We start from the raw sequence: 15753 nt of genomic DNA, 5'->3' as shown, positions 1-15753 counted from the left end.
TTTTTCATCAAGTTGTTAATCAATTAGGATACTTATGTAAAGAGTTCAATATTGTTATTTAAAATACCTCATGATTTAAATTTAATTTTGAAATGTATATTTAAATTATAGTATCAGATATTTTCATTTCAAATTCATGAAATCAAACTAATGTGTTGAACTGTTTGGCAAACTGGAAAAGAGACCAAATCAAGGCTTATTGGTTCAAAAATCACGTTAATTATAATCGAATTGTGATGTCATAATTACCTCAAAATATATTAAAAAGTACACTTAAAAAAATTACATAGCGATATACAAAGAATTATTATAGTCCAAGTGCAAAAGTATCATTATTAGGGGTGTAAAAATGGCTTGGCTTGTGGGTGGCCTAAAACTCGCCCGCAACCTGGCGTGGGTTAGGCCCGATTAGGCCCTGGCCCAAGCCCAGCTCAGGACCCTAGGCCTGGGCTTGGGCCGTCATTTTGAAGTCCGGCCTATCAGCGTGTTCAAGGCCCACTCAAAGCCCGACCCGAGGCCCAATATCATTTTTAGTGGAAAAAAAAAAAACATTTTAGTAGAAAAAATAGAAAAAAAAAATGTTTAAGCCCGCCTAGACCCAGTTCGCCGGCTAACCCAAGGCCCAAGTACTCTCTGGATCTGGGCTTAATTTTTTGGCCCATCACCCGGTCTGGCCCAGCCCAAATTTTGACTAGAACTTGCACGCCCAACATGGACGGACCGGGCCAAATTTACACCACCAATCATTATTAAACAAACATATCTTAATTAGGTTAGGTTAGCACATGAGCTGCAAGCCAAGCCAATCATATTGAGCACCAAAGGCAAGGAACAGATAGACTGTTGCCAAGGAAGGAACCAACACAGCAAAAAAAAACACCAAAAAAAAGGGCAAAATACACCAAGGGAATTAAAAAGACGACACAGAGCAGAACCCCCCCCCCCCCCCAAAAAAAAAAAAAAAAATCAACTATGACTCTAAACAATATCATATGAACCAATTGCAGTCTGATGCGAGGCAAGCAGAGAGGCTTGTGATGGCTGCTGGGATCAAGAAAAAGATGGTCTCCAAAACTAGGTGGAAAATGAAATTGTACCTCTCCCTCCCTCCTTCACTGGAAACTTCCTGTAAAAACAGTGATGTTATTTTCACATTTTTACTCAGCAAATGATTAGTTCCCCTATTTGGAGACCATAAAAATAAGCAAAATAGTTGGAACACCAATTCAAAAATTGTCTAATAATTTCCACGATTGATTGCTGTGTGGAGCATTATTATTGTCGCATTTCTTTGTTTTGTTTGTGGCATTACAACAATACTACGTACTCCTAAAAAACACAACTCTCATAATCTCCACTCACCTGTGATTGAATCAAGAAAGAAAAAAAAAACAAAAAAACAAAAACATATGATTGGTCCACATCATTTGGAAGGTCATAGGGGTCCCTAACTTTGGGGGTCCCAAGCATTTTTGGTGGCCTTATTACCACTAGAGGAACTAAATTAATCTCCTGATTGTGCATATAATATATGAAAGAGTCATTTACATGAAGTCCCCTAACTTATTGAGAAGTATTATTTTGACCTCTTAAACTATATTGGTGTACAAATAAACCTTCTAAACTATTGAGAAGTATCACTTTGTTTCCTAAATTATAAAAACATATAAATGGTCCCTCTAAATTATAAAAATGTACAAATTGAAAAAATGAACCCTTAACAAAAGGGATTAAAGTGAAAAAATGTCAATAGTTAAGGAGTTTCATTTGTACATATTTATAGTTTAAGGAATAAAGTGATACTTGTTAATAACAGATGTTACCCAATAACAGCCTAAAAGATTACCTAATTCATGAGGTGTCATTCCCTAGTGAAATCCTCCCCACCATCTCCACACAAAAAATCCCAACAGAGGATTCACATCCCCTCCGTAAACCTGTATACTTCATTTTGTAGATCCACGACAATGATTCTCTCAGTAAATGAAGGGTTTAGTTTACCTTTTAATTAAGCTATTTTGAACAGTGATTTTTTGTTTTTTTATTGGTAAAATAATAAACTTTATTAAATCAGAACTGTTAATGTAAATTGTGTAAATGTAAATTACCACTACCACTCACTCCACCTACCACCTCCACTATCACCCACTCCACCTACCACCTCCACTACCACCTACACCTACTCCTCACCTACTTCCAAATCCTCTCCTATATAATAGGAATCCTTGTAATATACATAATACACAAATCAATCAATAATATACATCAATTTATTTTACATGGTATCAGAGCAAGGTTAACAACTTAGTACTTTCGCTTCACCGGCGGGCGGCAGCCTCGCCTTGGCCGCCCGCTGGACCTCTAAACATACCTTCCCTCCGCTGCCACAAATTATTCTTCTTGATCTTGATCTTGATCTTGTTGTTGCTACGGCTACAGTAGTTTCTGACAAATTCCATGGCAGAATTCCGCTCATCATAACGATCATGGCTATGCCTACAACAAACCACCAATCCAGACAAGAGTGTTGGAATTTATCTTGCAATGGCCTACGGCAGGCTCGGATTGTCCGCGCCACTCCTCTCCTTTCACCTTGGTCTCTGCAACCTCACTCTGTAAGATCACCACCTCCATCGGCGTCGTCCAAGTCGGCAACGGCAGCTTCGGAAGCTACCCTTCTTCCATCATCGTCACCTAGCGGCTCCAAATCTGCAACCTCACTCTGTAAGATCACCACCTCCATCGGCGTCGTCCAAGTCGGCAACGGCAGCTTCGGAAGCTACCCTTCTTCCATCATCGTCGCCTAGCGGCTCCAAACTCAGCTGATTCAATGTCAGCAAGGTTCTTCAAATCAACCACCAAAAGCTCATCTAAGTGCCTCACCACCAAGTCAGCGGCTCCAAGTTCATACACAGGATGTTTGCTAGCAACAGCCACACACTTCATCTGTGCATCGTGAGCAGCCTCCATCGTGAGCAGCCTCAACCGATCGTTCTCTGAATCGCCTCCGCCGACGGGCTTCGACCCAGCCCCCTCCACCAGTTCTTCCAAGTTTGAGAGAACGCGAAGTTACCAAGATGACGGGTTCCAACGTGGCTATGGCTATGTAGGCAGCCACTTTGATTCGCTACGGGAATCGTATCCACGGCCTTATGTGAACGGACAGCTTCAAGTTTCAGCAACGGGCCTCACCATCCACTCTCTCTCTCACTTTACACCCACTCTTTCCATCCAACAAACAGATTTTCTCCACCAGCGTTGTTCTAATTTTTTTTTTATTCCTTTTTTTTCTCTCAGTGCTTAGTCCACCAACTCACTCTCTCTCTAACATAATAATTCTCCACCGCATTGGCCACCCAATGAGGGAAATATATTTTATTTAAAAATAAACCTTTCCCACCACCCCACACCAGCACTCACTTCTCTCTTTTATTTATTTATTTTAAGCCCTTTTTCTCGGATAGTGCGCAAGCCCTTTTCAAATAATTTTCCATTACATTTTTATTTTAAAAAAAAACAAAAAAAAAAAAAAAAAAAACAACAACATTCATTCCAGTTTAATTTTTCTGCTCCGTCTTGTCCCTTCACGCCATTCGGATTTGCACAATACACTCATTTTATTCATATCGGGATCAACCCCGATCCACATTTTACACCAAAAAAAAAAAAAAAAAAAAAAAACAACACCAACAACAAAAATACACAAAAAAAAAAAAAAAAATCACAACAACAACAGCTTTGTTTTCTTTTCTGCAGACGGCCACCCACCGACCTACTCTGCCGCCGGTCTCTTCTTTTTGCCTCCATCATGGGCGGTCCTTGACGGTGCTGCCTCTGTGCTTCCTAATCCACCAAGCACATTTACTTCCCCCTGCTCCTCCACTGCAGCATATGGCGGACCTCCAAATCGGAACATCACGGTGGCCTTCCGCTTCAGCTCCTTGTTTTCTGCCTTTAGCACACTTATCTCTGCTCGCGCATCCTTATACATGCGTTGGAGCAGAGCCAGCTGGGAGTTTAACTGTTGCACCTCATTTGTCCTGCTCTGCAGCCGGTGCGACAAGTTTGTGACCGCCGTCATGGTTTCCACACATGACTTCAGAGTATACTGATTGGCCTCAATATCAGTTTGCACCGCCATTTTTTGCTCCACCGACCGCATCGGAAAGTTCAACGGAGCAAAACCAGAGGTGTTTGGTTGAGGTTCACTGGCCACCGCACCAGTTATTTCTCTTGTGGACTCGTTCAGTTCTGGGAAGAGCGTGAGCAGACCACGGGAAGACGAGGCCATGTTGCTGAGTGTTTCAGAGACGGGTTGGTTACAGAGTATTACAGAGTTTCTCTCTCAGAGAACGACGAGGTTTCAACTAGTTTGTTATGCTTCCAAGCACAGCCTCCGTCTTGGTTAAATAGCCGAGGCAGACACGCGCATCGCGCGCCTCCTGACGCTAGACGACAAAACGGGCGCGCCAGCCAAGGCGCTCACGTGCCTCGCCATCATGTCCGGCACACCTTTTTATGGATTGGGCACGCCTTTTGATGGCACGCTTTTTGATGGCACGCCTTTTGAAAGATTGGGCACACCTTTTCAGGGCACGACTTTTGAGGGCTCGATATCTATATCCATGTATATCTTTTGGGCAGCCTATATACCCACTCATACAGTGGCTTCTACACCGGTCAGCTTTATCAATCCCTTTGTTTCAACCTCAAATAGGTTTCTATCTTCACACCTAAGTCGCTCATGGCGCACTCCCTAAGTCGCCCCCTTGGTGCACCACCACAACGGTCCGACATGACCCCATAAACTGTCCCGACATTGATTCCGATCAGCTGCTACATCGGTCCAACATGACCCCATAAACTGTCTTCTACAACGGTCTGACACGACCACACAGTGTCTGCTACAACGGTCCGACATGACCCCGTAAACTGTCTGCTACAACGGTCCAACATGACCCCATAAACTGTCTTCTACAACGGTCTGACACGACCACACAGTGTCTGCTACAACGGTCCGACATGACCCCGTAAACTGTCTGCTACAACAGTCCAACATGACCCCATAAACTGTCTTCTACAACGATCTGACACGACCACACAGTGTCTGCTACAACGGTCCGACATGACCCCGTAAACTGTCTGCTACAACGGTCCGACATGACCCCATAAACTGTCTTCTACATCGGTCTGACACGACCACGCAGTGTCCTGCTACATCGGTCCGACATGACCTCGTAAACTGTCCTGCTACATCGGTCCGACATGACCTCGTAAACTGTCCAGCTACAACGGTCCGACATGACCCCGTAAACTGTCTTCTACACCGGTCTGACACGACCACACTCTGTCTCCTACAACGGTCTGTGTAACGCCCTCAAAATAATAACATTAAACCCATCAGATAAGACAAGCATTTACTTATAAACTGACCACACTCCTTTATTTCATTGAGTTTCATTACAAAAGTATTACATGTTAACATCAAAACAAAATGCCCTACGGGCTTACAGCTTTCCAAGTTAACACTTGGTTTCAACAAAAGAGTACTAACTCGTTTACACATTAAGCCCTTGGCTTGAAGTTACATGTAATACATCAAAAGTAAAACAACTACACTATGTCCGCCTCTAGCCTCCCAAGCTATGTCCTTGGAGGTGGCATGCTTCCTGCACCTGAAAATGATATTCCCATAAAGGGTGAGCCACAGCCCAGTAGAAATACACTAAACCAACCATGGACAATGACTAAAACATTAGCAATTGATAGTTGGTCACCACTGATACAATCACATAAATTACATATTTATGTCAACGACTTACAAGTCCCAATTACTTTTCATTTTCCCTTTTTCAACAGATAAGCATGCTAGCTCTATCATCATTTCCACAGATATGTATAAAAACTATATCTCACATTCAGATAAGCATAAAAGCTATATCCACATTCTCAACAGATATGTATATCAACAATATCCACAGGTAAGCATACAAGCTGTATCCACATTCTACAACAGATATGTATATCAACAATATCCACAGATAAGCATACAAGCTGTATCCACACTTCACAAAGATAAGCATATGAGCTCTATCTTCACTTCTCTAGACAAGCATATGAGCTGTGTCTACGGAGTTCATCCCCTATCTCCTCCCAATACCTATCCGGTTTAGAGGTACATCCCCTATCTTCCCCTAAACCGCGGAGTACATCCCCTATCTCCTCCTCTACACATAACGTATACAAACACAATGGTTCTATATACAATCACCCAATACATACAAATAATGTATTCTATCAACCGTCAAGTTCCATGACACATTTCATTGATTAGTTTCAGTTTACCTAATCATCATGCATTGTCTACAACAATCACGACTATCCTCCACCGATAGCCCAAAGCAGTTATTTCTAAAACAGAAAATAAATGCACAAATGGATATTCAATCAACATTTCATTTCTTCATTCTTCTCAATTAATTATCCCAATTAATTAAACAATGTAGTTAGGGCAATTCCCATAATTAACATTTCAACCCTTAGGTCCCATTTTCATCAATGATTCAACAATCATTCCATTCTTTTCATGTCAAACATGCATCTAGGTTTATTATGAATAAAACCCCAACTTTTGTAAAATTACACAAAAGCCCCAAACTTTCACAAAATTACCAAACCAAGCCCAACATCTCAAAATACCAAAATTTAAAGACAAAACCCATAGAGAGGAGTAGGTTATCCCTACCTCAAATTCGGAGTCCCAAAGGAGAAGACGACAAAACCCAACGTGCTCCAAAACCCGAGATTTTCAGATTAAAATGAAGCCCTCGACGATCAACAACTTTTTTGTAAAGGCCAAAGGTGAGTAAATCACTCCTACTAGATCAAAACCTAGAGAGAAGGTAGAGTCTAGAGTGAGAGGCTCAACAATGGTGATTTTGGAAAAGTAAGAGAGAGAAGAGAAAGTGAAAAAAATGATTTAAAGAGTCACAAATTCGGGACTTTAACCCAGGTCTCCGCTCGAGCGTAAAACACCCCGCTCGAGCGGCCACTCACAGACTTCCGCTCGAGCGGCCAACCTCCCGCTCGAGCGCAGAATGCACTCGCCCAGCACTTTTGCAGAACCAGGCCTCCGCTCGAGCTCCCAACCCTACGCTCGAGCGGCACTCAGACAACCCCGCTCGAGCGGCCAATACCACGCTCGAGCGTACAACGCTGCACAGGAAAATACTGAATGGGTGTAATCTACGCTCGAGCGCCAACACCTCCGCTCGAGCGTACAGGCCAAAAATCTGGGCAACTAGTTTTGGTTTCTAAACTCAACCAACCTGTAACAAACCCGCTCAACACATCCTATAACTCAAATACAAAGCAAAAGGATGTAAACAAAATAATAAACAACTACCAACATCCACGGACACATGTCCGGATCACGGTATAACAAGGGTAAACCCGGGATCGCTATAACCTCCCCCCCTTAAAGAATTTCGCCCCCGAAATTAAGCACAAGTTTTCAAAAACAAGTTTTCCTCCATTTTAAACAATGTTACAATTTAACATTCAACAATTCGACCCATTACCGGTCATCCCATCCCTTTAACAAGAGACATATCACAATATGTAAACAACATATGTATTTTCAACATGCATTAACATTATGCACTATCTTTCCAATTTCAACAATATATTCAACACATATAGTGTCACATTCAACTTCCATATGAGGCAAGTTCCAAACATACTTCCAATAATCAAAACATTTTCAATGTTTCACAACTTAAGACATATATAAAAGCTCGTAAGTTCAACAAAAAGTAAAATTTAAATACAAGATTACATATCAACAAACAAGTCCGGATATTTCTCACGGACTCCCGACTCACGTTCCCAAGTGGCTTCCTCCACTCCGTGATGTTTCCACAAGACTTTTACCAAAGGGATGGTCTTGCCACGCAGGACCTGATCCCGCCTATCCAAGACCCGTACCGGTCTCTCCTCATACGAGGCATCCTCATCGACCTCTAAATCAGTCCAATCCAACACATGTGATGGATCTGGCTCATACTTCCGAAGCATACTCACATGAAACACATCATGCACTCCGGACAACTGCGGTGGTAAGGCTAATCGATAAGCAACCTCACCAATCCTCTCAAGGATCTCAAAAGGACCAATAAACCGAGGGGATAACTTCCCACTCTTCCCAAACCTCATCAGGCCTCGTCTAGGTGATATCTTCAGAAAGACATGATCACCTACCTCAAACGCCAAAGGCCTCCTCCTACGGTCGGCATAACTCTTTTGTCGACTCTGGGCTGTAACAAGCCTCTTACGGATAAGCTCAACTTTCTCCGTCGTCTCCCTAACCAACTCCGGACCCAACAAAGGTGCATCACCCACCTCGGCCCAACAAACTGGAGACCTACACGGTCGGCCATACAAGGCCTCAAACGGTGCCATACCGATGCTAGACTGAAAACTATTGTTGTAGGCAAACTCTACCAATGGCAAGTGCCTCTCCCACGTCCCACTGAAATCCAGGACACAACCCCGAAGCATATCCTCGAGGATCTGAATAGTACGCTCAGACTGCCCGTCAGTCTGAGGATGATAAGCCGTACTAAAGGTCAACTTAGTGCCCAGTGCACTCTGCAAACTCTGCCACAACCTAGCAGTAAAACGAGGATCTCTATCTGAGACGATCGTCACTGGGACCCCGTGCAATCTCACTACGTCCCGGATATACAGGTCGGCAAGATGATCTACCGAATCTCTCACGCGCATAGGAATAAAGTGCGCCGACTTAGTCAACCGGTCTACAACCACCCAAATAGCATCACTACCCCGCTGAGTCCTCGGAAGACCTACAACGAAGTCCATAGTGACATGCTCCCACTTCCACTCGGCAATAGGCAAGGGTTGCAACAAACCCGCTGGCCTCTGATGCTCGGCCTTCACCTGCTGGCAAGTAAGGCATTTCGATACGAAAACAGCCACATCTCTCTTCATACCCCGCCACCAAAACTGGCGACCCAAATCCTGATACATCTTAGTACCTCCCGGATGCACCGCAAGGCGCGAATGGTGAAACTCTCGGAGTACTTCCTCTCTGCAAGACTCCGGTACAAACAAACGGTTTCGGTATCTCACACTCAGGTCGGGATACACCGTCAAACCCTTCTCAACTTTCCCACTGGAGATCTTCTCTCGGAGGGATTCTACCTCAAGGTCACCTCTCTGTGCCTCTAACACTCTAATCACAAGTGTAGGCTGCGCAACAACAGAAAACAAGGCCGCAGCCTCGACAGATTCACCCAGTAGCAAATCAAACTCGCCAAGTGCTCCCAACATCACCCATTCCCGGATGGCTATACAAGCTACATCACTAATGGTTTTCCTACTAAGGGCATCGGCCACAACATTGGCCTTTCCCGGATGATAATGCAACTCAAAATCATAATCCTCGATGAATTCCATCCATCTCCTCTGCCTCAAATTCAAGTCTCTCTGTGTAAACAGATACTTCAAACTCTTATGATCCGAGAATACCTCGAACTTCTCACCATAAAGGTAGTGCCTCCAGACTTTCAAGGCAAAGATCACAGCTGCTAATTCTAGGTCGTGTGTGGGGTAATTCTTCTCGTGTATTTTCAACTGACGTGAGCCATAAGCTACCACTTTCCCTTCTTGCATCAACACACAACCCAAACCCTCTCGTGAGGCATCACAATAAACCGCATAACCCAACCCTCTCTCCGGAATAATCAACACCGGAGCGGTGGTCAGTCTAACTTTCAACTCTTGGAACGACTTTTCACAAGTCTCACTCCACACAAACTTGACTCCCTTCTGAGTCAGCCTAGTCAACGGTGACGCTAACCTGGAGAAATCTTTCACAAACCGACGGTAATACCCAGCCAATCCCAGAAAACAGCGGATCTCAAACACACTCTTAGGCTGTGCCCAATCTTGCACTGCCTCAACCTTGGATGTATCAACAGACACCCCTTCCCCGGATACCACGTGGCCTAAGAATTTGACTTCCCCCAGCCAGAACTCACACTTCCCAAACTTGGCATACAGCCTATGGGCTCTAAGTAACTCAAGCACCACTCTCAAGTGTGCCTCGTGCTCCTCCTCAGAAGACGAATAGATAAGGATGTCGTCCACGAAAACAACCACAAATCGGTCTAAGAACTCCCGGAAAATCCGGTTCATCAAGTCCATAAAGACTGCCGGTGCATTGGTAAGTCCGAATGGCATCACCAGAAACTCATAATGGCCATACCGCGTACGGAATGCCGTCTTAGGAATATCTTCCTCCCTGACCCTCAACTGATGGTAACCCGATCTCAAGTCTATCTTAGAGAAACAACGGGAACCCTTCAACTGGTCAAACAAATCATCTATACGGGGCATAGGATACTTATTCTTAACCGTAGCCCGATTCAACTTCCGGTAGTCTATACACAATCTCAAGGCACCATCTTTCTTTTTAACAAAGAGTGCCGGTGCTCCCCACGGTGAAACACTAGGGCGAACAAAACCCTTATCGAGCAATTCCTGGAGCTGAACTTTCAACTCAACCAACTCTGCTGGAGCAAAACGGTAAGGTGCCATAGAAATCGGCGCCGTACCAGGCACTAAATCAATAGAGAACTCTATCTCTCGGTGAGGTGGCAAACTAACAAGATCTTCGGGAAAGACATCCGAATACTCACAAACCACCCTCGGCAATACATGCTGGGTCTCACTACTCTCACCACTCTCAAAGCTGGCAAGTAGACTACTAAGCTCACTTCGCCCTCGCGAATCATACCCCGGTGGCAAAACACTACCAACCCGGTCTCCCAAGAAATGGAACCACTCCCCGCTCAAGGTACATAATGTAACCCTCTGGCGGTAGCAATCAATAACAGCCCGGTATGACGATAACCAGTCCATACCCAAAATAACATCAAAACCCTTCATGGGCATGACAACAAACGGAAAAGGAAGCCTATAGTCGGCGACCTCTATATCACATCCTCTAACACCCTGTTTCAGGATCAACTCACCACCCAAAGGCGATACCACACAAATAGGAGATGCTAACTGTGCTAACTCCAATTCCAAAACAGATGCAAATGCAGCAGATACAAAAGAATGAGATGCACCCGTGTCTATCAACACATTAGCAACTGAGTTGTAAAACAGAAAAGTACCTCTCACTACTGATGGAGCCGGTACTAAATCCTGCGCGGTAACAGCATACACGCGCCCCGTAGGCCCCTGGTCTACCTGCTCACCTCTCGGAGCAAAAGACTGCTGCACAGACTGGGATGACGAAGCTCCCGGATTGGCCCTCGAGGCCTGCACAGACTGAGCTGGCTGAAAACCCTGCGTCTGCCTAGAACCAGACGCTCCCGAAGTGGCACTCAACTGTGGGCAAAACCTCTTCATGTGCCCAGGTTGTCCACACTGATAACAAGTCAAGAGCTGCCCCCCTGCCCAAACTCTGACTCTACGGTCTAGCTGAAGAAGAAGCAGCTTTCTGACCCCCACCCTTCTGCGGGCAAACAGATACCTTGTGACCCAGCTGGCCACACTTGTAACAGGTGAAATCCCCCTGACCACCTCTCCCGGAGCCTGCACTCGGCACTGGGAAGGTCGATCTAGCAACACCACCCTGCGACTGCTGAGGGTTAGAACCCCTCTGTCTCCTGCCATCACCCTGACTATCCTGGCTCCTCTTGGAGCCTCTCTGACCCTCATCCTCCTCCTGCATCATAAGCTCCATATGAGCTGCAGCGTCCACTAGGTGTCTATACTCTCGAATATAAGACCCACCAATTCTCAACTTGAGGCCCCGCCTCAACTTCCGCTCAAACTCATAGCAACGGCGTTCCTCAGACGCCACCAGTTCAGGTGCAAACCTAGACAGACTGGTAAAAGTAGCCTCAAACTCGGCCACTGACAAGCCTTGCTGATTAAGCCGGCTAAACTGATCCCTCAGCTTCTCCCTAGCTGCTGCTGATAAAAACCTCTCCTGAAAAGCATTCACAAACGCCTCCCAAGTACCACCAACACGAGCTTTCTCGTACTTCCACCATTGACCTGCATCTCCCTTTAGTTGGAAGGATGCCAAGGTCACTTTCAGTGCTCCGTCCTCGATGCCAAGCATCTCAAACGTCTTCGTTGTCTGTTCGAGCCATTCATCTGCCTTAAGCGGCTCTTTAGGATCCCCGATAAACTCGTCCGGATTACACCGAAAGAACTCCCTCTTCAAGAAGGAAGGCCCTGTCTCAGCTGCCTGATTCCCAGCTCTAAGAATACCCAAAGCTCCCGCTATCTCTCTGGCCAAGGCACCCATAGCCTGCTGACCTACTGGCTCGGCCACAGTGGCCTGCCCAACCCCCTCCTGTACTGCCGGAATCTCACCAGGTAACGGTACTTCCTGCCTCGCAGGTCTACCACGCCTAGCACCTCTTCCTCGTCCTGACATCCTAATAAAGGCAACACAGAACATTAGCACATTCATAAATGTGCCGAAACTAAACACTCACGTCCTAATGCATGGACAACTGTAATTCACTCCACATAAGCACATAAACACATAAGCACTTACGAACTTCATTTCCGGATAATGATAGTCCCGAGGCGTTACTAGAGTTCCGGTTAGAAACAGCGTTGATCAAGTGCTTTTCCAACAAGACTCCCAGAAACTCAAGGATCCAATCAACATCCTAGAAATTAAATCCCATATCCACATAGTCACATAAGCATGTTATCAAATAAACACATAGCATATGGTACTACATCTAAGTCTCTATCAAGCGAGACAAACCCATTGTGATCCTAATCACTTCCCACGTACCCAAAGTATTCGAACCCGGTACGCTCTGATACCAAGTTGTAACGCCCTCAAAATAATAACATTAAACCCATCAGATAAGACAAGCATTTACTTATAAACTGACCACACTCCTTTATTTCATTGAGTTTCATTACAAAAGTATTACATGTTAACATCAAAACAAAATGCCCTACGGGCTTACAGCTTTCCAAGTTAACACTTGGTTTCAACAAAAGAGTACTAACTCGTTTACACATTAAGCCCTTGGCTTGAAGTTACATGTAATACATCAAAAGTAAAACAACTACACTATGTCCGCCTCTAGCCTCCCAAGCTATGTCCTTGGAGGTGGCATGCTTCCTGCACCTGAAAATGATATTCCCATAAAGGGTGAGCCACAGCCCAGTAGAAATACACTAAACCAACCATGGACAATGACTAAAACATTAGCAATTGATAGTTGGTCACCACTGATACAATCACATAAATTACATATTTATGTCAACGACTTACAAGTCCCAATTACTTTTCATTTTCCCTTTTTCAACAGATAAGCATGCTAGCTCTATCATCATTTCCACAGATATGTATAAAAACTATATCTCACATTCAGATAAGCATAAAAGCTATATCCACATTCTCAACAGATATGTATATCAACAATATCCACAGGTAAGCATACAAGCTGTATCCACATTCTACAACAGATATGTATATCAACAATATCCACAGATAAGCATACAAGCTGTATCCACACTTCACAAAGATAAGCATATGAGCTCTATCTTCACTTCTCTAGACAAGCATATGAGCTGTGTCTACGGAGTTCATCCCCTATCTCCTCCCAATACCTATCCGGTTTAGAGGTACATCCCCTATCTTCCCCTAAACCGCGGAGTACATCCCCTATCTCCTCCTCTACACATAACGTATACAAACACAATGGTTCTATATACAATCACCCAATACATACAAATAATGTATTCTATCAACCGTCAAGTTCCATGACACATTTCATTGATTAGTTTCAGTTTACCTAATCATCATGCATTGTCTACAACAATCACGACTATCCTCCACCGATAGCCCAAAGCAGTTATTTCTAAAACAGAAAATAAATGCACAAATGGATATTCAATCAACATTTCATTTCTTCATTCTTCTCAATTAATTATCCCAATTAATTAAACAATGTAGTTAGGGCAATTCCCATAATTAACATTTCAACCCTTAGGTCCCATTTTCATCAATGATTCAACAATCATTCCATTCTTTTCATGTCAAACATGCATCTAGGTTTATTATGAATAAAACCCCAACTTTTGTAAAATTACACAAAAGCCCCAAACTTTCACAAAATTACCAAACCAAGCCCAACATCTCAAAATACCAAAATTTAAAGACAAAACCCATAGAGAGGAGTAGGTTATCCCTACCTCAAATTCGGAGTCCCAAAGGAGAAGACGACAAAACCCAACGTGCTCCAAAACCCGAGATTTTCAGATTAAAATGAAGCCCTCGACGATCAACAACTTTTTTGTAAAGGCCAAAGGTGAGTAAATCACTCCTACTAGATCAAAACCTAGAGAGAAGGTAGAGTCTAGAGTGAGAGGCTCAACAATGGTGATTTTGGAAAAGTAAGAGAGAGAAGAGAAAGTGAAAAAAATGATTTAAAGAGTCACAAATTCGGGACTTTAACCCAGGTCTCCGCTCGAGCGTAAAACACCCCGCTCGAGCGGCCACTCACAGACTTCCGCTCGAGCGGCCAACCTCCCGCTCGAGCGCAGAATGCACTCGCCCAGCACTTTTGCAGAACCAGGCCTCCGCTCGAGCTCCCAACCCTACGCTCGAGCGGCACTCAGACAACCCCGCTCGAGCGGCCAATACCACGCTCGAGCGTACAACGCTGCACAGGAAAATACTGAATGGGTGTAATCTACGCTCGAGCGCCAACACCTCCGCTCGAGCGTACAGGCCAAAAATCTGGGCAACTAGTTTTGGTTTCTAAACTCAACCAACCTGTAACAAACCCGCTCAACACATCCTATAACTCAAATACAAAGCAAAAGGATGTAAACAAAATAATAAACAACTACCAACATCCACGGACACATGTCCGGATCACGGTATAACAAGGGTAAACCCGGGATCGCTATAGTCTGACACGACCATACCGTGTCTCCTATCCTGTTTTATTTATCAGTTTATTTTTCTGTTTTGTGACTCTCTCCAAACTCAAGTTGGCTAGTGCCTATCCTCCTTGAGTTTGAGGGGGCCTGTTAATGTAAATTGTGTAAATGTAAATTACCACTACCACTCACTCCACCTACCACCTCCACTACCACCCACTCCACCTACCACCTCCACTACCACCTACACCTACTCCTCACCTACTTCCAAATCCTCTCCTATATAACAGGAATCCTTGTAATATACATAATACACAAATCAATCAATAATATACATCAATTTATTTTACAAGAACCATCAATAAAGATAAAAGAAGAAAGTGTTATAAACATCAAAATGAAACCTACTCATACCAACTAGGTTGACACAAAAAAGAATCATCCAATCATTTGCAGCACCCACCTAATACTAGTTGAAGATTGAACAACCAGCAAACACCCAAAAAGATACAACAGTCACTAATAAATGGGACAAAGCAAAGGAAAGCAAAACAGAGCAGAACAAACACTCTTCATAGACCCCTGATGGACTTCAGATTATAAAAGCAAATCATTGATTGAATAATCCACCCCCTTGATATGGTATTTTTTAACAGTGACTTAATGCAAAAGAAAAAGACAAAATGAAATAGGCATTTTTTATTGAATTCAAAACATATTTATCATTTAATTTGAGGTTATTTATACGGAGACCTCTTAACTATTGAAGAGTATCATTTTAATCACCTA

General features: G+C 43.9%; 1 protein-coding gene across 3 annotated transcripts in view; it reads right to left on the bottom strand.

Annotated features, from left to right (window-relative positions):
- Positions 1–15753, bottom strand: part of LOC114313043 (receptor-like protein 6) — a 253586-nt gene that overhangs the window by 229521 nt on the left and 8312 nt on the right. Inside the window, exon 2 of one of the 3 annotated variants that reach the window (XM_028259360.2) lies at positions 322–1126. The exons of 1 other annotated variant lie outside the window; for it this stretch is intronic. The gene's annotated coding sequence lies outside the window, so the exon portion shown is untranslated. Of the gene's footprint in view, positions 1–321; positions 1127–13041; positions 13202–15753 lie in introns of those variants that run through there. One more of the 3 variants, XM_082903227.1, reaches the window with a different exon arrangement.

The sequence above is a fragment of the Camellia sinensis genome, chromosome 13, assembly GCF_055761805.1.
Source record: "Camellia sinensis isolate YWXY chromosome 13, ASM5576180v1, whole genome shotgun sequence".
In the NCBI taxonomy this organism is placed as follows: domain Eukaryota; kingdom Viridiplantae; phylum Streptophyta; class Magnoliopsida; order Ericales; family Theaceae; genus Camellia; species Camellia sinensis.
The sequence above is the reverse complement of the archived record's forward strand: the minus strand, read 5'-3'. Positions and strand labels throughout refer to the sequence as shown.